Source organism: Osmia lignaria, chromosome 9, assembly GCF_051020975.1.
Source record: "Osmia lignaria lignaria isolate PbOS001 chromosome 9, iyOsmLign1, whole genome shotgun sequence".
In the NCBI taxonomy this organism is placed as follows: domain Eukaryota; kingdom Metazoa; phylum Arthropoda; class Insecta; order Hymenoptera; family Megachilidae; genus Osmia; species Osmia lignaria.
The window spans coordinates 8,106,387-8,132,422 of NC_135040.1; the positions used below are offsets into that span (position 1 = coordinate 8,106,387).

At 44.2% G+C, this 26,036-nt stretch overlaps 1 protein-coding gene across 4 annotated transcripts in view; it reads left to right on the forward strand.

Moving 5' to 3' along the window:
* Nucleotides 1-22,384: 22,384 nt before the first annotated feature.
* Ddr (discoidin domain-containing receptor 2) overlaps nt 22,385-26,036 on the forward strand; it is a 191,881-nt gene continuing 188,229 nt past the window's right edge. For 2 of the 4 annotated variants that reach the window (XR_004581792.2, XR_004581796.2), the window contains exon 1: nt 22,392-23,397. The gene's annotated coding sequence lies outside the window, so the exon portion shown is untranslated. Of the gene's footprint in view, nt 23,398-26,036 lie in introns of all 4 variants that reach the window. The other 2 variants (XM_034327477.2, XM_034327390.2) reach the window with 2 other exon arrangements.

A 26,036-nucleotide genomic window follows, 5' to 3' on the forward strand; every position in this document is an offset into this window, starting at 1 on the left:
TTGTTGTTTTCTCCGCTCTTCCTGCTCGTTCCACCATTGATAAATGGAACGGAGAAGCTCCAGATTCCGTGGAAGGAGGCTGGCGATGGGCATAGCTCACCCTGTATCGGCTCATGCCATCTTCCAGCTCTTTCTCCTTTCTCTCGTTGGTCGGCCGTTAACGAGCTACGAGAACGGCCTTTGAATCGCTCCAACATCGCGGCCATTCTCTGATGGACGGTAGAATTGGAAACTGCGAACCGCGATAGTTCTCGTTGGTTATCGCACGCGCATGGGACAGTTTCAGAGAGACTTAAAGGGAATTCCAGATAAATGGTTCTGTTTTTCGACGCACCATTGGCTGCCTATTTTGAAAATTATCCCCTCAGTATAAATCTTGATTCCGCGCAGATATATCTATCGCGAAGCACATTCTTTTAAGAATTTTAAAAATAATGTAGGAGCGGGGAGAAAAAGGCGTTTTCGTCTCGGGATCGTTTGTCAGACTCGTCAGTGGGGCTGACAACAGACGATCCCTGCCTCAAACACCTATTATACCGCAATTCGGAACTTCTGCCAAGCGACCGCTTGCGAGAACACTGTCACCGATCAATCTTGCCGCCACCTAGCGGTCCCCGGACCAAACTAAAGGTGTTCGGGGAGACGAAACACTCTCTCCCCCTCCACTAAACGCCTACAATAATGAACTTTCGGAAGAATAAAGAAATGAAATAAGAATGCTATCTTCTTGTCAGCTAGTTGAGAATGAAAATACGAGCGATAGATCATCGGTGAAATGAAAATAAACTATCTGTCGATAGTTCCGATTTGTCAGAGACCCAGGATCACAAAGATCGATTCGCAACACGGTAAAGCCAGAAACAGAAGCTCGGCAGTTTTTTCGAGAAGGTTTTCGTTCTAACGAGCCGTCGAAACGGGAATTTAGTTTAATGGCCGAGCGGGTCGAGCACGGTCGCTTATCTGGTCTCGCGACGTCTTTCTTGTAGGACGTCCTCGTTACCTTAGCTGCAATTGACACGTTCGAATCTATACGACACGCTGCCAGACAGAACACGAGAAGCAGTTTTAACCGATCGAGAGCGTTCCTCTTGTTCTTTCTTTCTCTCTCTTTCTCTCTCTCTGGTTTCGCATCCGGTTCGCATGAGACCTCTTCCCCGGTTGGTTCCACGATCGACCGGAGCGTGAATTATGCTTGGCAACCGTCAATTACGATTTCGTTCGACCGGCGTGGCGCGAAAATAAAAAAGGAAAATAGCTGCTGTCGAGATCGGAGCACTGGTACAAAGCTAAAACGCTCGCTAACGTGCGCGTACACGCTCGTTACGTTGTGTTCAGCGTGGCGACGCGCGATGACGCCTCTCCAACAATGCGTCACGACGAGCCACGTCGCGTTTAGTCGTATGCTGATGACAGTGCAGATTGTCCGATGAGTATGTGCCTGCTCCGCCCATGTTTTGCATACGCTCGCCGAGAGACGCGTGTGCCGCGCCGCGATCGGCCCATCCTTCGTGCCCGATATATCGACATCGTTGCGTAAATAATCCCTGCAGTCCGCTCCGGGCCCCCAATGAAAAGAAAAAGACCCGGTGCTCCTAAGCGAGCGGCTCCTCTCGGAGATACCAGACCAGATCGGTTCTCGGTTCGAGGGAATTGCTTTTCTTGTTGTTCCTTGTACCAGAGACCAGGTACCTGGCCAGGTAGTCCGAATCTTCGGGCCATGAATAATGAAATTTGGTTAGGCGGTGCCGTTTGCTTACTCGCGGATGTAGATTATTTATAATTCCCGTATACACTTGGGTACGATGTACGTTTCTTTTGATTAAGGGGAATGGTAAACGGAGAAGGTTTCTTGTGAGACCTTAGGAGAATCTTGGGAGAGCCTTACCTAGAACCCCCTGTTTAAATATGGCACAATTTTTTTATCGTACCTACCCCTTAACTAAGGAAAGGATAAATTGTACGCGACCGTAGGATTTCATCCCTTAAACTTGAGTATATATAGTTTTCTTCGGAAATTTTCTTTCAAGGAAATTACTCGATACTCTTCTCTGTGGAAGGATAATTGACCGTTTGAAAGGAGGATCGATCACTGTAGGTGGAAATTGCCTGGATAACGAACGATGAAGACTCGACTGAACAACCCCATCAAGGGCACAATGGGACAGGTGTCAGTTCTGACAGAGACAACTCCGGGTGACAAGCAAACTGGCATCAATCTATTAGTCCAAAATGTCGTTAATACAATGGACATAACGGCAGATTGGTTCATCGAACGTTTGCGAATGGATTGTTCGATTTAAGAGTCTTCGTGGAATCCTGAATCCTGGCGCCACCGGTCGGTCGAGCTTGCAACCTTGAAGGTTGCATCGATTTTATCCAAACTCGATTCATCGAGCTTCGAGGGCCAATTTTATACCGACTTTAGCATCGTATCATCGATTCCACGAGGAACTTCCTCTTTCGAACGAACGAACGAACCGAGCATCCTTTCGGTTGTTCCACCAACGCTTGTTCGTTCCTCTTGTTTTTGTCGTTTGCAAAAGTAATTACCTCGTGGCTTTTACGAGTGACACGCAATTTCCACGTGGCACGGGGAACGAAAGAGATGACAAGCTGTTTCTACGTTGCTCCCCGAAAACGGTAGACGGGCTTGTCACCGCGTGACGAACGAGGGAGAGTTTCGCGCGACGACCCCCGTGATGGGTCACCCATGGGACCATCGCGCTTGCTTCTTCGAGGAAGGAAAAAAAGGAGAAAGAAAGGGATCAATGGAGCATTGTTTCATCCTAATTGTTCGATGTCTACTGGTACCAGAGACAAATGAAGTCGACCAGTTCGCTTATTGGATGTATTGAGTTACAGGGTAACTGATGAACACGACTATTGTGCCTCCAGTCATGGAAGTGGATTATTGAGAAGAAGAAAGTGATCCTTCAAGGATCTACCTCTTTTTATTACTTCAACGGGACGATCTATGGCGATTTGAAATAAGCACTTGGCATCCAGAACCTGTATTTAATTTTTTATGAAACCATTTATAGAAGACGAACCGTGGAATGCTTAAAAGGATCAGAAAAGATAGCCGAAACGACGGATGTGGGTTAGCTGGAATTCAACGTGACGAATTTCTATTTCCGATCAGATGTGGCCTGGGGAACTAAAATCAATATCCCGAGAAGAGTATCTCGTGTAAAACGAAAATACAAAAATGAAATAACTATGAAACAGTCAGAGTCCAATAAATTTTTACACCCTGATATCCGCCACTACGAAAGTAGACCACAAAATTTAATTTCATACTTCGCTTGTCACTAAGATACTTCAAAATGGAATATAAATTTAAAGCTTATTAAACTTTGATGAATTCACGATACGATTGTCACGGGGTGACAAGTGATATTTTGCATTATTTTTAAAATAATCTATAAACAACGACCCTCTCGAAGAGGGGATGTTTCTATATAAAGGATTGAGATAATTGAGGCGGCTTTAAAACGATGTTTCCACGGTCCGCGAGCTCTTTGATTAAAGGATCCTGAGCTCTGAAATTGCTGGCGGACGCGTGGCGTCGCGTCGCGTCGCGACGGTGGTCGTTCGCTTTCACGGTGCCAAACGGCCACGCGCCAAGCCGACTGGTGCGAGCTCGCAACTCGCCCTCGCGCGTCTATCTTGTTACACTCGGTGAATACATAAATATAAATTACTTAATTTCGTAACTCGGTTTAAGTTCGCGCCTCCCGGCTACGGAAGAGACGTGATCTTGAATTCATTGTCTCATCGTGACACGCCTGCGGTTAATGTAACCTCGCGCGGGTCAGATACACACGCCCGATGACGGTTCATATAATTTCATCGGGCTCAACTCACGATCCCATCGACGAATTTCGCCACGACCGTGTCGTATCGCCTCGCGATCGATCCTCGATCCGCATAGTGGCCCGGCAGGAATTCTTATTCATCGACGAACAGAGAGTTAATCTCTGCTCGCAGTGTTTGCATTTAATAACCCCCATCGTTAATTCGAGGCGTGACGATCGGTCGATAGCCTTTTTACCGATACGATTTTTTACGAAACGTCAAAAAGTCGTGAGCGCGAACAAACGCGGCGACCCTTTTGGAACTGGAACGTCCCTTTTCCCGACGCGACAGCCACGGGAGAAAAAATACAGACGCGTCGGCTCGGTCTACGCATCGTCGACGTTTCGAGAGTAAGATTACAGGAACACATCGTTCAAACTGCTGTGTAACAACTATACGTGTCACGTGTGCGGACAGATGAACAACAGATTCTGAATATCGTGTTGCACCGGGAGAGGGTTGAACCGTGTCAAAATACGGAATAAAAATTGTCCGTCTCCCACGGGGTGACGCGTTACTTTGAAAACGTGTTCGAACGCCAGGGATTAGATATATGGATCTAAAAATATCATCGTTCATTCGTGGTTCCGTGTTGGTCGTTATTCACGCGACGATTTAATGGTCTCTTAATACTTCTCGTTATTAGACATTCTGGCAGGAAAGAAAAAAAGTAATCTCGTGAAATACAGGAGGATTGTACATTAATTGTCTCCGCTGGGCTTCCTGTGATTCCAACCGCGCTCGTTCGATCGTACACATTCATCATAATATTTTTCAACCGAGCTTCCCAACGACGACCAATTACATCTGCCTTCGAAACCGATTTGAATTTATAAGCCGATCCCATATATAGAGAGATCAGAAGCACGCTTTAATCGATCCGCGTGATTTATATTGCCCCACGGTTTACCGTGTTTACCGGGCAAGTGTATCCGTCGGTCGATTACAGAAGGCATCGTTAAAAAACACGAGAAGCGACGTCCAAGTACACCGTCGTCGATGGTGCTCGTAGATACGCTCGTGTCAGACATGCTTTTATCTATATATTTTATGGCATCGCCTCTGGATAATGATGGCTTCCCGAGCGAGTTTCCATCGATAAGGAACACGGCTCGAATCAAGATTCATTCGTGTTTGCCACGTCAGTTTCTTCCGCGTCGAAATTCTAACACCTTTTTTCTAATGATTCCCATGAATTAATTAGCGCGTTGATAGGGAATCTTATGCTTTCTTGCTTCATTAAGGAAAGAATTTATTTTAGAGTCAAAGAAAATGAAAATTAACCGCGGAGGAAGACAAAAAAGTGTAAAAATGAGATCCTAAAACGAGACTGCTCCCTCTATATCGAAGTCCGAGGTCTCCTTATTAATTGATCCGACTAAACGTCACCCGAATTGTTTCAGTCCGTTCGTGGCCGCCATGGAAAATTGGTAAAACGTCTAGTCCACGAGGAGAGGCTCGCTTTCACGTACGGGATTGCGAGAAGACGCGTGGACCATGGGGTAGCGAGGAATACCGATCGATTTAGTGAACGTGCGACAGGTAGAAAGGGGAGGAAAGTGTCTCGAGCGAGTGGACGAAGAGTCTCGATCGTACATCGTTCCATTTTGTCGTTCGACTGTTACGTGACTCTCGTTCCCCGCGACAATTTCGCGCGATAAGTCACCGTGAACGGCGACCAAAAAGGCAGCATAAAAATCTGATCTGGATCGCGTGCCCCTTGTAAATCATTTCCTCCTCCCTTTCTTAAAGCGTCATTCCCATCCATAACCGGTATCGATCTTTCGACGAACAGTAATTCAACGTTCCCGGGAAGAGAACTCGCTCGGGCATCATCCCTTACGCTGTTTCCAACGATAAGAAAAAATCTAATCTGCTGCCCGTTAATCCGGATATACACACGAGCCAAGGATCCCATAAACGAAGAAAGATTCAAAGAACGAAGGAGGAAAAGAGAGGGAGTGAGAAAAGCAGGACTGAATTTTTAAACCTTGATCTTTGGAAGATGGTTCGAGGGGGTTGAAAGTGGAAAACTGCGAGGTTGCACGCGAACAGGGCTGTTGGAAGGGCGGATCGTCGCATTTATCCTCCGTTCCGGCTCCTTTTCTTCCTTCAGACCACAAATTTTCTCTCTTCGTTCTTTTTCTCTCATTGGACACCGCGGGGAATGCTAGGCGTTCCTATTGTGCTCGTTTTACACAATGCTCGCTTCCCTCGCAGCTGTCGACGGAAACAAATTTCTAATGTCGCATTAAACAAACGGTTACAATGGCCGAATGTGTGTCGGGGCATTCGATGCACGCCTGGGTTCGTATTATTGGCCCGCCTCGGGGCCCGATTGACCCGACTCCCCTCAAACAACAATGGGACACGCACGCTCTTTGACGATGATCGGCTATTGCGATCGATCCGCGACACGTACGCATACGCGGCACCGGTTAACGAACGGCACGAGCCTCCTCTTGACGTATTAACACCGGATCTGTCGGATTACAGAGAGCAGATTTACGAGCTGACACCCGGTTTCGGCCACTTTTCTATTCGCCAGATCACGTAGTCGTAATCGGTCCGCGACGATTAGTCGGCAAACGCCACCACCTAGCTACTTTGCTACGTTTCTGGAAAAACGTGACGAACACAATGCTACTACACGGTATTATGCGGTTAGTAATCCTGTTGGATGGGTGTGGTGCACGGTGGGTGTTTCGGTCCCTCGATCACCGATATGGAAAATAAATACCCTAAGCTGATTCTAGTTCAAGGGGTGAAAAAGAGCACACAGGGTTGTAATATGTTAACGTTCTCCATAACAAGTAGCGTTCATATGTAATTTGTGTTCCACCGTAAGGGATGGAACACGTGTGATTTTTATCAAGAAATTTTAATTTAATTTTCCTATCGTGAGAGCATAAATCACTGCGCGTCTTGATGGTGAACAATCGAGGATGGCGCAATGAGATTGTGGCCACCTCTACCCCTGCAATAATCCATCGCGAATTACATACCCTGACGACGCTCTATCGCCGACGTTAATCCAGAAAGGCCGACGTGATTGGCAGTGTCATCCTGCGGGATGAAGCGGCACGGCGCGACGCTGGTAACCGAAGCGCAAGGAGAGTAATTTGTATTCACGTTAGGTGTTGTCTCGCCACCTGGCAGCCTGGTCATCCCCTCTCGTCCTACCACCCGTACCTTTTCACCCTCTCTATCTTTCCTACCGACGTCTTCTCATCCTTCTCGTTCTTCTCATCTTGTCTCTTCCCCGACTAGCTGTCCGTCCTGCTAGCTTGACGTATGTCCCCATCGATCACTTTGCTCGCAACCCCCCTTTCGGGCTCGCGTTTCCACGTCCACCTTGCACCGAGACGCGTTGCGCCATTGAAATTCCAGCCGGGTATAATAAGGTTTTATTGCTTTCGCGGCTGGGCTTGAAAACAAAGGGAGAAGGTCGAAGGGTACCGTGCAAGACAAAGGAGAGAACGAGGCTGTTACAGGAGGACAGACTTGCGAGAAGTTTGCTTCGGAAACTAGCGGCTGGTTACGATTCTTGCGTGAAACTCGAACGACTGCCATAACCGGATATATATCGTCTTAAAAATTGATTCTTCAACATGTTGACTGTCGTTCAGACCACCGGTGCTCGTCGCCTTAAACTTTATATCATCGAATTAATTCCTGCGGCATTGCTCGTTAATTTTAAACGACAAAAACTTTCTTTCATAGGGTGAAAGGATTATCGTTGAAATTTTCTAAGAGAACGAAACGCGTTATACTGAACATCCTCTGATTTTATAGGAATATTATACCGGACCATGAATATGGTCGATTAAATTTGATTCTCACGATGGTAAAATTTTACGCAACCCCCTTATCGATCCGAGACACTTGGCTGTTTTCTCGGTTAAGGAAGTCGAACGATCGATTCGAACGACGACGCGGAAATAATCGGTAAGCAGGCAATATGTCAGCAGGCTTTCAGGCCGGATACACGACTCACGGACTTGTTAGCCAAAAACAAATACGATTCGGATAGGCACTAACACGAATGGTATATCTGTTGGGCCATCGTCGAGGCCCATGGGATTATCCGTCCCATCTCGTTTTCGTCGCATCCCTGTCAACCACCATCTGGCTGGTGCCTTTGACGATTTATTCTTATTACATTTCTTCTTCGCTTTTTTTTTATTCTTCCTTCGTCGCGAAAGAGACATCGGACGAGCGAGGAAGAGAAACAAATCGCACGTACCACCTCGTCGTATTATGTAAACGCGTACGAAAAGAAGCCGGGCCAAATGGAAAATACGTATTTCCATGCGGGACAGATAAGGAATATGAAAAGGATGTTTCTGGTTGGGAGTCGGGATAAAACTTTGCCTGCCGAAACGCCGAGAGATTTGCGACCGAGCGAAATGATACCCTCGAAGCTCGCGCGAGAAATTTCGCAAAAACAGGTTGTACGTGGTGGGTCGCAGTCGCAGGTGTGAAAATTTACAGGAAACACGTCCCGTGTTCGCCGAATTCCCTGGAACTAATACGAGTTCCTCGTTCCCACGAGCATCGTGCGACTCTGTTTTCAGAAGAACCGAAACGCAGAGTCAAAACCGGAACCGTATCTTTCCCTATGGAGAAACGTGGCTATCACAAAAATAGATGGACACTCGACACCTGGTACATTTACCTATGAGATCCAAGTGTATTACAAGTAGGTACGAATCTGACTGGATAGTTTCGAATATAATTTATAACTTCAAGAAAGAAAAGCAATACCTGAGAGTATAATTGAATTGAATTTTTTTTCGAATGGAAAACATTAATAAAATAGATACTTTGAAGCCTGGACGACGAATAGAAACAGAGTAGAAGGAAGAAGATGAAGAGAAGGGTAGGTTGTGGTGTCTTGGCCACGGATCAACATATATCAGGTTCAGAGGTTCGCCACCAGCACGAGATACGAGTGTACGCGGACGAAGGTGTCCTTTGATCATCTTCGCATCTGGTGTAAAAGATTTAGACCGACCAAGCCGTACTCTCTCACCCTTACGGGGCTGTCTGTGAGGGTAGGCTTTGCCTCTCTTACCACCGTGCTGCTACCTCTCGCCGTTTGGGAATACAGCCATTATCCTCTCGACATACAGATGAAAGCGAAACCTGACCACGGAATGGATTTATCCGGGAAACGTGGTACAAAGGGGGTCGAAAGTTTTCCGCTAATGCTGCCGCAGACGTTGTTCCGCCGTATCGTGGTCTATTTTAAAAAATATTTCCCTCTGTTTTAATCGTGCTACCCACCCTCTTCTCGCTTCTTTTACCCTTTCAACGGTGAAAAGTATTTCAGCACAAGATTTTTTCCATTTCCTTCGGAAACGATCTTTCCGTTTTCAACAAAACCAGACGATCGCCTTTCTACGCGGTTATTTCGCGTTACATCACGAGAGATGCCTGGCTCCGTTCTACTTCCATAAATTCATAAATTCGCCGATTTTATTTCACCCGAGCTGGTGGTTTAGGTGTTACGCGAACGAACGCGTTACCCGCGATACCGCGTGCTACGCATAAAAGCGCATTGTAACCTTGGCAATTTAGGAGTAAATCGCATTTCTCGCCACCGCGAAACTTTCGCACGCCGATATTGTTCTGACACTACGCAAACACACAACGAACCGAGCGCAATTCCGGTACGGGTGTAACCGAGGCTATGAATTATGCAACCCCTATTGCCCGTTGCCACCCTTCGCTACTGGACTAGAACAATTCTCCTACTACTCTCCCTCTCTATCTGCCCTCTCAACCCCTGTCTTCTTTCCTATTCCCTTCCCTCTCACTCTCTATTCCTCTCTCGTAACAATTTCACTAAATGTACCCATTGTATCGATCTACTCTTTCCAATATCGCATTTCGTGCTACAGTTTCGACACGATCGGTTAGTATTCTGATTGAACATTTTTTTCTCTGTTACCCGTCTCAGCAACGTCGAACGACACCTGTTTCGCGAATTATTGATCGATTTACAGAAAGGGGATTTTATATCCAACGGGTATGATGTAAACTGAAATAAATTACAGGTGTTTCCTTGAAATGGAAGTAAGAAAAATTTTGAAAAAAAAAATGGAACTAAATAACCGAAGGTATCAAAGCTTTTAACAAAGTTCTAAAACCGATTCAGAAGAGAGAACTATACACACGAAACAGTCGCGTGTAGGCATACGTACCCGCGCTGCGAACTAGACGCAGTATTTACGGCCAACAATAAATCCCTTTCAAAGGCACACGCAGCCGAGTCCATTTAGCGTTTTCTTCCCGCTTACATCCAACGAACGTGGTAATTACTCGTTAAGAGCGTGGAGGCGCACAGAGGGATAGAAAGCAGGCTTAAATTCTGTAACGCGTCATTTCGTTGCTGCCATTAAAAAATCGTCGAGATCGGTCTGTCAACGTAAAGAGAAGAAACGAGTGAAAAGAGAGGCGTAGCAACAAGGGTAAATTTCGACAGGGATGCAAGGGAAAGAGAGAGAGGGTGAGAGCGCTGAACGCGGAGGGGGATGGTAACGCGAGAGAAAAAGCTTCTCTTGATTCGCGACTACGGCACTGGCGTGGCATTTGAAACGCTTAAAAAAGAACGCGTCGTAAAAAGGAGTGGATACTTTGATGCGGGCTGTACGTTTTATCTCGAACGGGGGAGGCGTGAGGACCGAAGGGTGCCTTTCTCCCTTTTTCCGTTCTGTCCTCTGGCGGTAAAGAGTCGCGGCTGCTATCTTCCTTCCGCGCTGCCATTGCTAACGGGCTACCGTTATCAATGGGCCTCGCCTAATGATTTTCAAGCAGACCAACCGTTTCGATCCTTTAACCAACTCTGCCAGCAGACGTTGCTCTATCTAATGAATATTTCGGGTTACTTTCGTCGAAACCATTTTCTAAACGCCTGGAACTGTTACCATCTTTCGATGATGATGAAAGTTTCACGAGTAATGGTCGATGAAATCATAATCGACGTTTATGACCCTTTTATTTCCTATTTAATGATAGTCAGAGATCGAATGAAATGGAAAGGCAAGTTAATTAGTCAGTTAAATGGACTTGTTACTCGTCAACGAAGAATATAAATCCTAATGAAGCGATGGTCGTGAAACGTGCTCGCGTGTTTCGAAGTTAAAGTTCACACGGTGGCCGTAATGATTAATAGGTGATCTCTGGCGTTGACGTTGCTCCAGGGTGCATCAATCTACGGGCTCTGGGAGCCAGTCAGGAAGTTAGTTTTGGTCAAAGTCGAAGATGCTCAAGACGCTCCACGGAAACGTTCGATGGTTCTAATCATCGGAAGGGAGTGAACACGTTTACCATGCAAAGATATTTCCAAGCATTTCACCTGTGTAAACTATCCCGATGTTGCAGAGTAATTTCTTCCGCGTGAAACGCCACGAAACGCGTTTTGCGGCTTACATTTTACGACCGCGACGTGTAAATCGTGAAACGCGTCGTGTATCGCTGTCAACGATAAATGTAAACACGTTTTTGCGAGGGACGAAAAGGACACGGAGGTGTAAAATAAATTTGTCGCTGGTGGGAAAGATAGGGCACTGCTTGCTGGATGTGCTCGGATAAAAATTCTATGCCTCGAATAAGAATTCCAATTAAACCGATGATTGCGAAACAGATTTACGTAAGATCACGGTTCGCAAGGATTTCTCGTTACAACGGCAAGGTTTTTATCATCAATCGTTCGGATGGATCGAAAGAATAAAGACTCGTTGGTCGATTTCGAGGATAAATTGATCTCAGACCACACCTCGGCCAACAAGGATGATTTATATCGTTATTATTTCGCGGTGAGCATTAATAGTCCGGCAAACACGCTGGAAACATGTCAGACGCACGCGAAACAGCGAAATTCCACGGGGGAGAGACGTGCAGTTTTATTCGTCCGCTTCTTTTCCCTGTCGCGGATCGTTAATCATTCGCTGGCGAGCGAGAAACAGGCCGGTGGAAAAGGGGTACGAGAGAGAAATGGAGAGAGCGATGAATGGAAAAAAAATAGTGGACCAGCCGGGAATTTTTCAGTCAGGCGCTGCATCATGCCGTGAAAAAACACCACACGCAGTCTCACGGGGGTGTTCATGACGCTATTCAAACGTCTACAACCACGTACCTTGCCGCGGTAGATACATTTATAATACCTGGCGCATTTACCGAGTCACTTGAAAATTATGCTCCATTCTTTGGCCGGAGAAACACGAATTAATTATCGTACACGTACGTCGACGACTTGGAGAATGAATATTTCGTGTAACGACAATATTATATAGATCCGTCCATTTTGTAATTGAGAAACTATATCAATAAATCTACCATCCTCGAACTTTCATAGGTTCTAATACAGCATAGGTCAATTTAATACTCTAACATTTCGAACTAATTCAAATATCATTAGTCGCAGGAGCGTCTGTGCCTTTGAAAGGACTTCTCAGAGTTGTTTACTTGAGTCTCTTGTGACTTGTTGTGAAAAGGTAGACCTTGATAAGAGGCGTTGATACAATTCCATTGCACACATATATACGTATAAGGGTAGGAAGAGCAAGGATCGATAACACCGGTCGCGAACGGGGTACATTAAGGCTATTTTACGAGTATAGGATATCTGGAAAGCAATACTCCATTCTTGAAGATCCTTTGGGTCGCGCGATCTTTACGGCATAGTACACATGCCTTCGACATTGTCGAGTTGACAGGAAAAGGGAGATACACCCTTGTGGCATGCTACGCCCCTTTGAGGCTGTGTACCCCATAGTCACCGAGCATGAGATTAACTTCATTTTTCTTTGAACAGAGAAGAAAAAACCTTGACTTGCGTGACGCGATGCCGGCTGAACTGTTAACTAATGCTCGCTGCAACCCTTTCGTTAGCAATCCATCTTTTCCTTGTAAAGTAACAATGCTTTTTTTTCAGTAACAAAATATAAAATACTCTTTTATAAAAGATTAGTGATCAATTATTAATTTATTAATATCTGCTTCGAATTCAGTTTTGAATCCAATGATCTTAAAGTGTGCTATGTTTATTTGACAAATTTCTTCATGCAATGGAGTTGTTTACGAGTAATTGGATGCGGTAAATTTACCTATGCTAATCCTGTATAAAACGTACAAAGAGTTCTTCGTGTTATCGTCCGCAATATGGAAATGGCTGGTATTGAGTTTAGTGCTGATGCTTGTCACCGAAAGCACCGTTTCGTTGCGTGCTTAGGATAGAATGAAAAATATTTATAGCCAAGACAGTTCACTTTACTGTCCCTCTGTAGAGGATCGTAAAAACGAACGTATCACGCCGTTGTCATAATATTGCGACATGCAGAATGGAACTTTCACTGCACGGTACTGAAACATACCACCTTGACATCTTATGAAAGGGTAATGAGACGGATTCACGAAAGGGCGGATCTCGAAGGTTCTTATTCATAGACACACCCGACCATAAGTCATGTAACACTTAGCAGTCTCAGCTTTGCGTTTAAATTAACATCATTAAACTACCGCGGTACGAAATCAAAAAATTATTTACCGAATATAAAAAAATGTTGAATTTTCTTATTAATATAGGCTCGAAAATTTATAAAAGAAAATGTACGCGTATCGTTTTACATTTTATAATTGCATCTCGCACATATGGCGGAAAGTTCCACGAAAACGGTCTCATAGCAACAAGAATTACATGCAAATATCATGAGTAACGGCAAGAAACGTCGATCGAGCGTGTCGATCGCGCATTTGTCTCTCTTCTAATGAAAACCGACAGCCATATATCCTACTGTCGCGTCTTTGCTCTCCGAAGATCCTCCTTCTAATATTAAGGGACCACCCTGACTGCGTTAATTAGTAAACTCGCTGGATGGCTTGGGTCTGGCGTTGCTAATGAGAATTTGAGTAATGACGGTGTTCTCGTGACCTGTCCTCTTCGTCTCTTGGCAAATTTGCCGATGCTCCTTTCCACGTTACGCCAGTGTCAAGACCCACGGAGATCGATAGCTCCTTCGAGCGTATTTGCGAGAATATTGCTATGCTTCCTGATAACCTGTCTGATATTCCAAATTGATGCTACTTTACGTAACTTTTTCACTGATTAATTATTCGATGCACCCAAAGAATAATCTACTATTTTCTTCCATCAAATTGAATTTAAGAAATCATTAGTTTCACTAGAGGATAATATTTCTTACGTCGGTAGTCTACAAAAGTACTCACCGATACGAACATACCTACGTAAGAATATTAAATCTGCTACCGATATCCACTTATTGAACAATCAAAGAACATCGGAAGTGCCGACTTATGAAAAGCTTGCATTAATTACCGTTGGCGGCATCGAAAGACCGGCTGAGTAACCTATTTTTAATCTTGATCTGTATGCGCCGAACAGAATTTGAATATGCATCAGAATGATAATGGAGGCGCGGGAGGGTTGTAAATCTTGCGGAATTCGTCTCACTTTGTTTCCTGCTACCACCTTGATAAATTAAACGAGATTACGCATTCGTTACTTGGCCCAATTTGAAAGGAAGATACCAGCGATCGTAAGGGTATTCTCAACCCTTTAACCTCTCAACCATTAAAGGGAGTATCGACGAGAATGATATAGGGTGGAAGGTTCGTGGATCGTGGCGCCACCGCGGTGAAAATTGAGCAACTGTGAAGGGAAGTGACGGAACAACCCTCCGTTGGTTTCGAAACCCACCCTCGGTTGAACCGACCGACTAGTTCAGGTCTAGGATCCTATTTGTTTTCAACGCTCCGTACGAGAGGGAGTATGCGATTTCTAAAGAAGAATTTTGTTTGTTCAAATAATGCATATTAAATAATTGTATATTCAAGAGTGAAGTACAATATTACCATGTTTTTTGTATTTTAACTCTTGTGTATTGTTTGGGTTAAATTAACTTGAAATGAAAATTCAATATTAATATCCTTTGTAATATATGAATTCGGTAATATGAATGCAAAAAATATTTAAACAATAATGGAGGGTTAAAAGTATAGTAAAAACGTATAATGAAATCGAGAAATGGATGAAGAACAAAGTACTAAAAAAACGAGAACAAAGCGCTACTTTTCAAGGGGAACACGAAGAAGTTTGCGAAATGTATACGCTTTAAAACCATAAGACACTTCAAAGCCGATAAACAGTTCCAAAGACACAGCCCGTTTCTTGCGAGACACTTTATTACACTTTGGACACTAATACCCGCCATATCTCTTAATGAAAAGTGAAACGTCTTCGGAAGACAAACCCCCTCGCGAAAGTATACGTAAAGCTGAACTGAGAAAACGACTTTGTCGAGCCTTTTCTTGTGTGGAATCGTCTCGCGTGCAGCCCGACGAGAGGGAAAGTCGAATAGAAAATTATTTACGGCTTATTCATACCACAGGGCAGGCAACTGAGAAGGGTGGGTTGCGCTGTTAAAAGTTCTGGCAATATATCGCGTCGACCTTATTGCCTATGCAAATCCTTGCCTCAACTCTGTTAAAAATACCCCCTTGTACCTGAACAACCCACCCCTCTTCAGGCTCGACCGTTTTGCCGCCGCGTCTCGCAGCTCGAGCGAGAAGCAGCCGCAAGAAAGAGGGACGTAAAAGAGAAACGAACGGTTGGAACGAGGTGAAAAAGAAGGAGAAGAAGAGCCTCGATATAACCCGCCTACAACGTGGCTCCAATCTTATTTTTCCACCTAGACGCCGCCTCTCTTAATTTATCTGAATTTAAATTTAACGAGAAATAGCGAAGGGGTGGAAATCGACTGGTGCTCCGGAGAGACTGGTTGCTTCGATTGCTCGCAGCATCTGCGCTTCGAGCAAACCTACCGACTCGAGCCTGCTAACTTAGTCCTTGTACTTTCGAGTCTTAAATATTCCAAGGATTTCACCGCAAAAGGACCAATCTCTTAAGTAGCTGCGACCTGATTTAACGGTCGGCGAACTTTCCGCCGCCCTTAATGACGCCGTCGACATTACCGTCGGTCGGATCAAGATTCCGTTGGTCCGATACCAAGAGTGGATTAATTGCATCTTCTCCTACGATCTGTACGTTGCAACGAGCAATATTCTAACGTTTCGATACTCGAACGCGTCATCGAACTTGACCTAGCGAAATTTGTTCCTGAAAACTTTCCACGCGATTATCATCGACACCCGAAGTGGCGGTGAAACGTGTGGTTAAGGGACGTCTTCCTTGTTTATTACATAACTACCAAGTATTTCATTAATCAAGTTAAACGCCGTTTAATAGAAGACTGCTTAACAAGGTGAGAGGCGATGAAAAGAGATAAATACCAAGTAGAAGAGAATTCTGAATGTGTTATAGAAGGGGTGGTAAAATCTACTCGTAGAATGGTTGGGTGCTCACTTATTGATCTTACAACTTTGACAAAGACTTTGAACCTCTGTTAGCAAAATGAAGAAAGAGGAAACCTTTGGGAGGTGTAAAGCTGAGCATCAATAATGTTACTACTAATGGAAATGCTTCAGCGAGTTACTTTTAATAGTACAGTATTATGTTCGCCATTCTATGGAATTTAGTTCATAGTCTGATCGAGAGTACTATCATAGGTGTCGGGAATTAGTCGCGTTAAATTTCTTCCCTTTTCTTGGAAATGAAGTTCGACTTGCTGTGGAAGATCACTAGCCTCGAAGAAGAAGGGCGAGCACAAGCGACGCCCTGAAATATGGCGTTTCTGCATTTAGCCTTCGAATGCCTTTCGAGCAGCCTCGTTATCTTTGTCAAAGAGGATCCCTGGAACGCAGAACAAAAGGAAAGTGCGACCGGTACGGCGCGAGGGTGGTGCACTGAAAGAACGGAGAATAATTTATTCTAACGAAGAACCGCAATTAACAAAATGTCGCTTCTTTTTAAACGGCGAATATCTTTTTTGAAAATCGTTCGACCACCTTTTCATCATTTCCAGCCGGCTGGATTAAATGAAATTTTAATGAACACGAAATCATAAAAATCACCAGTTCTTACGTTACACCGGTAGTTATTTCCTACCACAGTATGGAAGAAGAATATTTGCGAAAATATCAGTCAAGAATAGAAAACTTCATGGTATCCACGCCACGTCACGTATCTTCAAGATATTGTTAGCCAACCGTTAACAAAACATCGACATACAATCACTCATTGAAAAGCAGACATTCTTGCCTCGATAATATTCCCGTACAAACAAAATCAGCGTTGAAATATTCCGCACCGCCTGTTCGAATCTCGTCTGACTCTCGATAAAAGCCTAAGGGTGGCACGTTTCAAGGGAAAATCCTTATTTGTTCGGCGTTTTGCTTAATGGGAGATCCATATTTTTCCTTCGGAAGGGATTTATGAAATCCTTATGGGAAAGTGTATATACTATATGCCATAAGCGATGAAGATGAAGATGAAGACGAACTTTTGACAGGATTCATCTGGTAAGAAGCGAAACGGAAACGATGATCGGGGATAACGACAACCATAACGTAACTCCATAAATATTATTAACGATATAATATATCGTTCGGCTGAGGGGAGGGTAACATTTCTTTATGGGCTTTAAATTCGCGTTTCGTCCTCTCGATACGTGGCGTATTTTATGTTCATTGTTTAATATTTACGAGCGAGGTCACGCGTAAAACAGGCTGACACGAGCGAAACGAAGCCGTGGCCGTTTTCCACGGGGAACGATATCGAAAAACAATTGCTGCCGATAAATAAGGAAAATTGATTCGACGCGACGGAAGGGAGACGCTTAACGCGTACCTTTGCCCGAACCCCTGTTACCAAGATGTATATCCCACCGCAAAAACCCCCCTCCGATATCGAGGACCATACAATATTTACGCTTTCGCCGGCAAATGCATAAATATTTCAAGAACACCGAGCCCTTTGCCACCAGGCTTTCGCGAGAATCCTTCCCTACCCTCCACGACGATCGTATACTACCTATATTCCTGCTCTAACAGGCCGATATAAAGTCCGAAAAGTGACGTAAAGTATCTCTTTTTCAGCGGTATTCAATTAAATGGAAATCATCGATGGATATTCATAGACGAGGTTACGTTTACGCTGAAAGATCTGCGAGGAGGTTGCTTGATATTCCTCGAGCATCCTTCAGCGACAAAGAACGTTGACGAAGTGAACAACACGGAAGAGGAGTTGTATGCATTAACTTAAATGCATGCACAGATAAAATTCAATGGTTTGAAATTGAAACTTTCCCATTGGCTCAAGAACGTCGATATAAGAATACGTTTCAAATATTCATAAGGGAGAGAGGTTTCCATGAAAATATCAGCCTCGATGAGCAACAATAAATGCCACTATGTTTGTAGATAGAGACGATTTTCTGTGAACGAGTTTAGGAACGGTTCAGGGTAGTAGGAGTAAGGGTCGATGAAAATGACCCTCGATATTTGTGATCTTGAAGCCGTGAAAATCAATGAGCGGTTGATTATTGATTTCAACTTCTGCTACCATCTCTTTAGAAGAAATTTCTATAAAATTATGTATTAGGATAGAATCGATCTACCATGCCTATTAAATATTATTTAAAATTTCTTGTTAGCATTTAGTAGCATTTCCATATTCCCCATTTTCTCTTTACTTAAAACAAAAGTGTGTTGTAGCTCGAGTAGAAAGGGAAACGAGAAAAATAGTTGGCTGCCGCTTTCATGCAATGTCTCCGACCGTCCGACTAATTGGTAATTAGGCGACGCGCAATTAATCATGCCTCTTAACCCCCTTCTTTCGTTTCCCCGGTCGAGGTAACCGGGAATCTCGAGTCGAGGAGGCTGGATGTTTAGGTCTATTCAGCATGGCCATTCGTTAATGAAGTCGCGTGTCGGGACGCCAAGTTCATTTCCCTCTGAATGCGACGAGTCCGAGAATCATAATTACTGTATTCTGTACGCATACCCTTCCTGATGCGAAACGCGGCCCACGCCCACTTCTGCTTCACCCGGAATCTCGATTAAACCCATGGCCGAACGATGCTGGAACCGCTGCCACTCGCTCGCATGCGATCGTGACCACGAATATTCTGTTTATACCAGTCTGCCCAAATTCTTGCCCTTTCATCCTGCTTCCATTTCGTTACCCCACACGCTATTGCGACAAGGGATCTTCCATTCGATTAATTGAACACGTTTAAACGACCCGTCGAACATTAAGCTGATAAACCCTAAACACATTCTCTGTTCCCTGCGTTTTTATCATTCAATTTCCTTATCGCTCGATCCTTTCGTTGGATCAATTTCATTGGATATCCTACTGTGAAAATGCGAATGGATGAGGAGTGGATGGGAGACGAACAGCAGATCGTACGAAAGCGGGACTCCTAGTAAATTGGTAACACTGACGCGTAAACAGACAGGGAGCGTATTATGGAGTAAGTAGATTGAGCGGTGTGTAATCAGGCGGACGACGAGCGGACGAGGAGTGGACAGTAGAGGGAACCATCACATCGATCAAACTGGAAGCGTCTCTCGAATAGTGACAAGCGAACAAGAAGCGTTTAAATTCATGCTATATATTGCTAGTATATTTATAAATAAATAGCTCTGAAGAGAAGAGAATATCAACCAATTTTGTCAGAGCAATTTTAATCGTATTACTATCATATCAGATGTAATTAACGCAAATCACGTAACATGAGAGGAAGTTCCTTTGATGTTTTCTCTGAATCGATTTCAATACAAAGACTCGCGGGATACCAATCAATCGCACAACCTATTTGGGATACAGCACGCTGGCCAGTTGTTTTACGAATTCTCTTTTATTCAAGGTAAGCCGCACGAACGTTAGTGCATCGACGTACACCGTTCGACATCCGCCAATATGGACACCTGTGTTCGCTCATATACACGAACGAGAAACCACAGCTCGTAGAAGTATACATGTAGCGTGGAGCAAGGGTGATTGTATAACATGATCAGCAGCCGGTGCACGCCTATAACGTTTTGATTATAGGGCGCTCGCATTTGACTCTGTTGAACCCGATGCCGAGATTTGGCTCCAACTCGCACCCACTTCGAACTGAACCAATCATTTTCAACTGGCGATATCGAAATCGCGATGTGTACATTCGGTTTGAATTAACACGTGTTTAAACATCAAAATTTGCGCGTAAATAAATAACTTCATCCGAGTGAACTCGTTCGATTTTTCCACGCGTTTCGATGTTACTTCATTGTTCTATACAATTATTCGAACGATGAAAGACTCGTGATAGAATTGTTCGGAAGAAAGGCACGATATTTTCCGTGGCTTGTTTCAGTGAACGTATACACAAAGGATTGAAGTTAATTGTGCCTGTCGATTGGCCCGTCGGATTTAATTCAAGCGTGAGCCAACTGAAACGGCGTACAAGCGAGCAGCTAATCAACGCGGTGCTCTCCTCGTGTATTTACAGTACTGTCGATTCCTCCTCAGCCTCGATATTCCTCTGCCTCTGCAGCTTTGTATCTCACGGTACGTGGGCACAGAATGTAAATACTCCTGTACACGTGTTTGTACACTTCGCGATGCGTTTATCGTTTACCGGTTCGGGTGCGACTCTGTTTGATTGTAACCGCTACCGTTAGGTTACTGCTAACCTAGTTACGCTCTTTTTTTCTCTCTCTTTTCAAAGTAAAACAAAAAAGATTCACAGGGGAATAGATTGATAGTTTCAAAATTTTTTAACGCGTCGATTATCGCGTTTGTTTCATTAATGGATAATTGTACCCCTACAACATTGGCACAATGGGTGATGCCATACCGTCTATGACATTGCTGATGATAAGTTCACGGATATCGAGCGTCCGATTGTGTCACGGATCGACAACGGGCTATGCATCGGAGCGCAATCGCGCGTTTCCCGATTACATTATTAGAACAGAATAACCTGGAATCCGCACGCACACGTGCACCTCGAGCCGACAAGAGGATTTTCCAGCGGCAGATCCCTTGGGATTCGAGCTCCGCGATTTTCTCCGAGCTACTTCGCGTCTCTATTCTTCCGCGAGGCGCAGGTAAGAACGATATTAGATTTATCCTGGAAGCAAAGCTTTTCACGTAACCTACGTCCGGAAAAACTCGAGTGAAAAACGATAAACGACACGTCACGCGGCGTATCAGGATATCGATCCGATCGTGTACAGAGCCGAGATGCTCGACAACGTTCCTGCAAGTGGATTATCGGCTAGTCGAGGCGGAAAGCAAAAACGGTGCTCGCCGGTGCGGCACAAAAATGTTTCACAAAGGAACGGAAAAGAAGAATAATCGAATCTCGTTGATTGTTAAAACGCGAAATCGAAACAACGTTGATCTAATAACGACCATCAATTCGAACGAAACCACTCGCGACCTAACGTGTTCGCACGCGAAACGATCCTGTCACGACGCCCGTTATTGTACCCTAGACGAAATGATAATTGCGCGTAGAGACGTACGCTTAATCATCCGCGTTTGTATCCTTTCAAAGGTTGATAATACCCGGCCGAGAACTACCAGTCAAACAACCATTAATTTTAATTCTCCGCTGAATCGACCGCTTTAACCCCGTTCGTTGTACAGTCTTTGGTTCAATAGACTCAAAGACTCAATAGACGGCAAGTGGCCGTAAGGTCATGGAAAGTTCTGCTCAACCCTTGGACGTTGAAGAGCTTAGCAAGGTCAAGAAAAAACTTGCAATTCCAATGGTTCGTGAAACAGGATCATAGGGATCCATCAATGTCTGCTTGTTGGAGGCGATACGTTTGCGCAGTGCAAATATCAGGCAACGCGAAAAAACACAGAGACGCTCTATGTTTGTGGGCATAAAAAGTGTTTGATTGCTGCAATTAAGTTATTTAAACATGACGCCCTTTGTACAAAGTGGCGTAGAAAAATCTATTAGAGGAGTAATTTTCATTTCGAAGCGTTTTGATAACCAGAAAAAGAGGGTGGAAAATGAATTAGCATATGGAACCTCTTTAATTACTGAATTATCCTCGTATCACTAATGAACTAATAAAATAATTCTTAGGCGTGTTTCCGTGAATTATAACACGCGTTTACATGAATTATGGGCGTGTAAGCTGCTTATCTGTATTAATTAACTTAATTTGGGATATCTTTCCACGTGAAGAACATTTTTGCGTGCAATGTTTTATGCGATATCTTACTCCGTTCTATCATTGAAACTGTACTGGGTACACGTATTTTCACGATAAATCACGAATCACGACAGAAACGTATTAGGGAAACGTCGTTCCATCAAAAACAATATGAATGTATCCATCTTACGAATCCATTTCAGGATAAATGGCCCTGGGGACAAAAACAAAGGGGTCGTGCAGACTCCTGTGTCGTCTTGGAGAAAATAACAATAAAAGGTCAGAAAAGAAAGTAGAAAAGGGTAAATGAGCAGGCATGTGGTCAATTCTCTGATGTCGGGTAGTTGCGCAGAGGACAACCCTGATTGGTCCGTCGCCACCGGTCGGCTGACGCGGCTTGTGGCTTTCGGCTCGACGAGCTCCCCAAGCTCAGTCGTACTCGAACCGCGCACCGGTGAGGACGTCGCGTCGCCCTCTGTTGTCGCGTTCCTTCGTTCGGTACATACGTGTGTGAACAGGTACGGGACATTTACCACGCGAGTCGCGTCACGTTGTCCTCTTTTTATGCGTCCCTTTTATTTTCTTAAATCGTTTTTGTGTTTTACGTTAGTCGATTGGGATATTAGATCATAAAGAACCGGACGTTCATGGTGGAAACGGTATGTAACTTTTCGAACCATGACCTACCCTTTTATAACCCTATCAGTGTTCACTTATTACAATAATAATAGCAAGAATATTTTTGAAACGCATAGCCTTAAACTCCATTCGTACCGTCACGTTGTTACTACTGATTTCGCGCCATTGTTTCGTTTCTTTCGAACTCCGCGGTCGGCTTAACCTATCATTTACATCGCGTTTTGGCTCGCGTAACGAAACAATAGATCGGTCAAAGGAATTGTATATACAGAGAGAGAATCGAATACGATCGTACATGAGGTGTCAATAACTTTGAAATGTAAACTATCATTGGTCAAACTCACCGGATACTCCATCTTGAAAACGACGCCGGGTCGATCCCCTTTGAAAGACGATTATTTCGACACGTGAAACTTGGCATCCCGTTGGCGAATAGTAAAGCTTTTCTTCGTCCACTTGAATTCGATCGTTTCGAAGGATATTCAACGCCATTGAATGTTCGGTTCTATTCCCAGTTTGCACACAAGGACACAGTGAATTCACTCAGTGCGCGCGTGTTTGTTGTCGACGCGAAGCTCTAACTGCGACTATAACACGCGGCGGTAGGGGGCAGTGCGAGAGTTAAATCGTCTTCGGCGTAATCTGGCGGCGACGTGACCTACGCTAACCGTAACTTTTGTTTGGGGACGCATCGGTGTCAGATCGCTCCGTTTCGTTAAACGTTAACTTTTTCTACGCTTGTGTTCTCGTGTGTGCCCACGTTTTCTGGAGTGTACGATACGACAACGGCCAGCAATTTCACGCGTCTAACCGGTAAGTGATATTACACCATATTAATCTATTGTTAGCGTCCTGTTGGTACCGATTTATGAATAGGTGTTACGCTTGCGTAACTTATCTCTCAACGATCGCGTTATTTATTGAACAAGACTATTCTAAACGCCTATCCATAAATCGTTTTGTAAATTAGAAATTTCGTTTCGAACGATACATGCATAGTTCTCCTGGAGTTTCTCGCCGCCAGGAAATTGTATGTTGCGCGGAATGAGACGCCATTTTGATAAGGTACATTACGATACGAAATCCGGTCAAGAATTTATACACGCGTTTTCGAAGTTAAATTAAAACGAAAACGGTTAACGTTTTCCATAACGTCGCCTGGATTTTTATTGCTCTTCCGGAGTTCCGTGTTTAATCGAAATACATGCATATAACCGACGGATTTATGCGGCGGGTAGGTATTTCACGGACAACACGAAATCGAATTTCAATTTCGCTCGCAATATCTTTTCTCGGCCGAAAATTGTTGATTCGAATTGAATATAGAAAAGACGTTCGTTCTCGTCGCGATATTTTCCAACCTCCTAATATCTATGTCGACATCGCGCGCATAAATAATTTTCACCATTACCAATATTGGAAAACGTTCTACCGATACCATAAAATACGCCCGGGGATTATAATTCATCCCCTTCAATATTCAAATTTTTCTCACGCCGATACCGCTGTACTTTTTTAACCAGTCACTCTTACAATATCGTATGAGAAACTTGTCGTAAGAATGAATTTCAGTTTGGTAATAAAAATTTCTAGAAAACATCACCTTTCAGCGTTCAGATAGTTCGTTCGATTAACCGCGTTTGAAATCTCAAAAGAATTATCCATTTTTATAAAAATCCTGAAAGATGCAATCTTCTACTTAGCAGCCACTTACTCGTTCCCTGTTTCCTTCCGTTTCAAACGGAATGGAAGATACACATTAACAGAGGTAACGAGGGAAGCTGGCCTGACGGATTTTTCATTTAGCATAGAAATTCATAATTCTCGACGCGCTTTCACGGTTTCGTTAAGCGATCCGTACCCTTTTCGATGCGCATCCTCCCCAAAAGAGTCGCGTCACCGCAGAAATAATATTCGCTTTGGCGAGCTCAAAGCTTTTGCTAAACCTGATGCTGCAGCCTGATGGCACACGGTGCTGAAAATAGACGGACACCAGTGGTGTGTTGCATCTTTCCGCGGGACCGTTTGGAACGGCTGTTTCAGTATTCTCGAACCGTGGCCACAGGGCAAAAGAAGAAGAAGAAGAAAAAAAAAGGAAAAATGAAGGAGAAAAAACGCGAGCTAAGGGGAAGAGTAGTGGGCGCTAATTGGTTAATGCTCGTCATTACGGGGCCGCGGTGGTGCTGTTAAAGAGAATTAAAAATAGCTAGCATCCGCGCGACTGGCACGGGTCAAAAGAACACTTTTCATTCTTTTAGCAGCCTTTATTTTTGCCTTTCATCCCCGTGCCTGTTAATCGAGAATACGAAATATTCGGAGCGCAGTAGTTCGCTAACTGAATTTCACTTGGTCGCTGGATTTTCATGCAAACAGGCTCTCCGTCGCGAAGTTAGACCCGCGAATCCTGTTTCCCCTTCCTCCAATTTGAATTCCGTGTGGTCGTCTACCAATGCGTTCTATTTGTTCGTCGAATTCCTTCTTATCCGTGTTCAGCTCGATGCACTCGTGTATGGAAATCAACGGAATATCGATAAGAATTTCTCCTATTTTTTTCTCCTTCTGTCCTCTTCTGCTCGTTTTTATTTGCTTTCGATTGGTTCGTCATTCGGTCACGCGCACTCTAACCGCTAATTCTACACCCCGTACGTGTCCGACGATTCGACGAGAACGTTTCTTCTCGCGAAAACACCCACCAAGAACGTTTTTATCGTGGTTTTTGTCTCGCGACCTCGCGGCACGTAATCCGGTGATTAGACGGTTCGGACGGTCCTTCCATCGTTCTGTAAACGAATAAGAACTAGGTAAAAGCCTTTTGCCATTTCCGTTACGTGATTCGTCGCGAAATAACCCCCCACGAAGATTTCATTCGGCAATACACAACGATGAGTGTCTGAATTTTATTGTAGCCAACCTGGAACCAGTCCGTTTGATTTCACCGGCTACGTCGACGCATTGTTTAATTTCATTCCGGTGTATCAATTAAATTACGCATTTTATTGTAGCTGCCGTGAACTCGATTTCCTGATAACGTCGACTACGTTTCGTACATTTCAAAAGCGATCGTTTTATTTCCTTCGTGACGGTTTAATCGTTTGATTCGTTTCATCGTATTTTTTTTTATTGAGAGCGGATTTGATGTTTCTCGTAACGTTTTGAAATTTACCGGGCACTGGTAATAGCGATTCGATTTTCAGGTCAAGGAAGTATGAAAAATTGATAGATACTTGAAATGGAGGCTAGGGTTCTCCGGCGATTCGTGCTGGTTCGCGAAGTCGCGTGAGGTCGAGTGACTTACACCCTCGTCCTTACTACACGGGAATACACTTACGCGTCGTGGCATTCATTTTCTACTATCGTGAGTTATACGTTGGCTAGCAGGATTGAAAAATTCTCGATAAAAGTGGCGCGTTACATTTGCCACGTTCCCACGAATGTTCTCTAACCGATTCCTG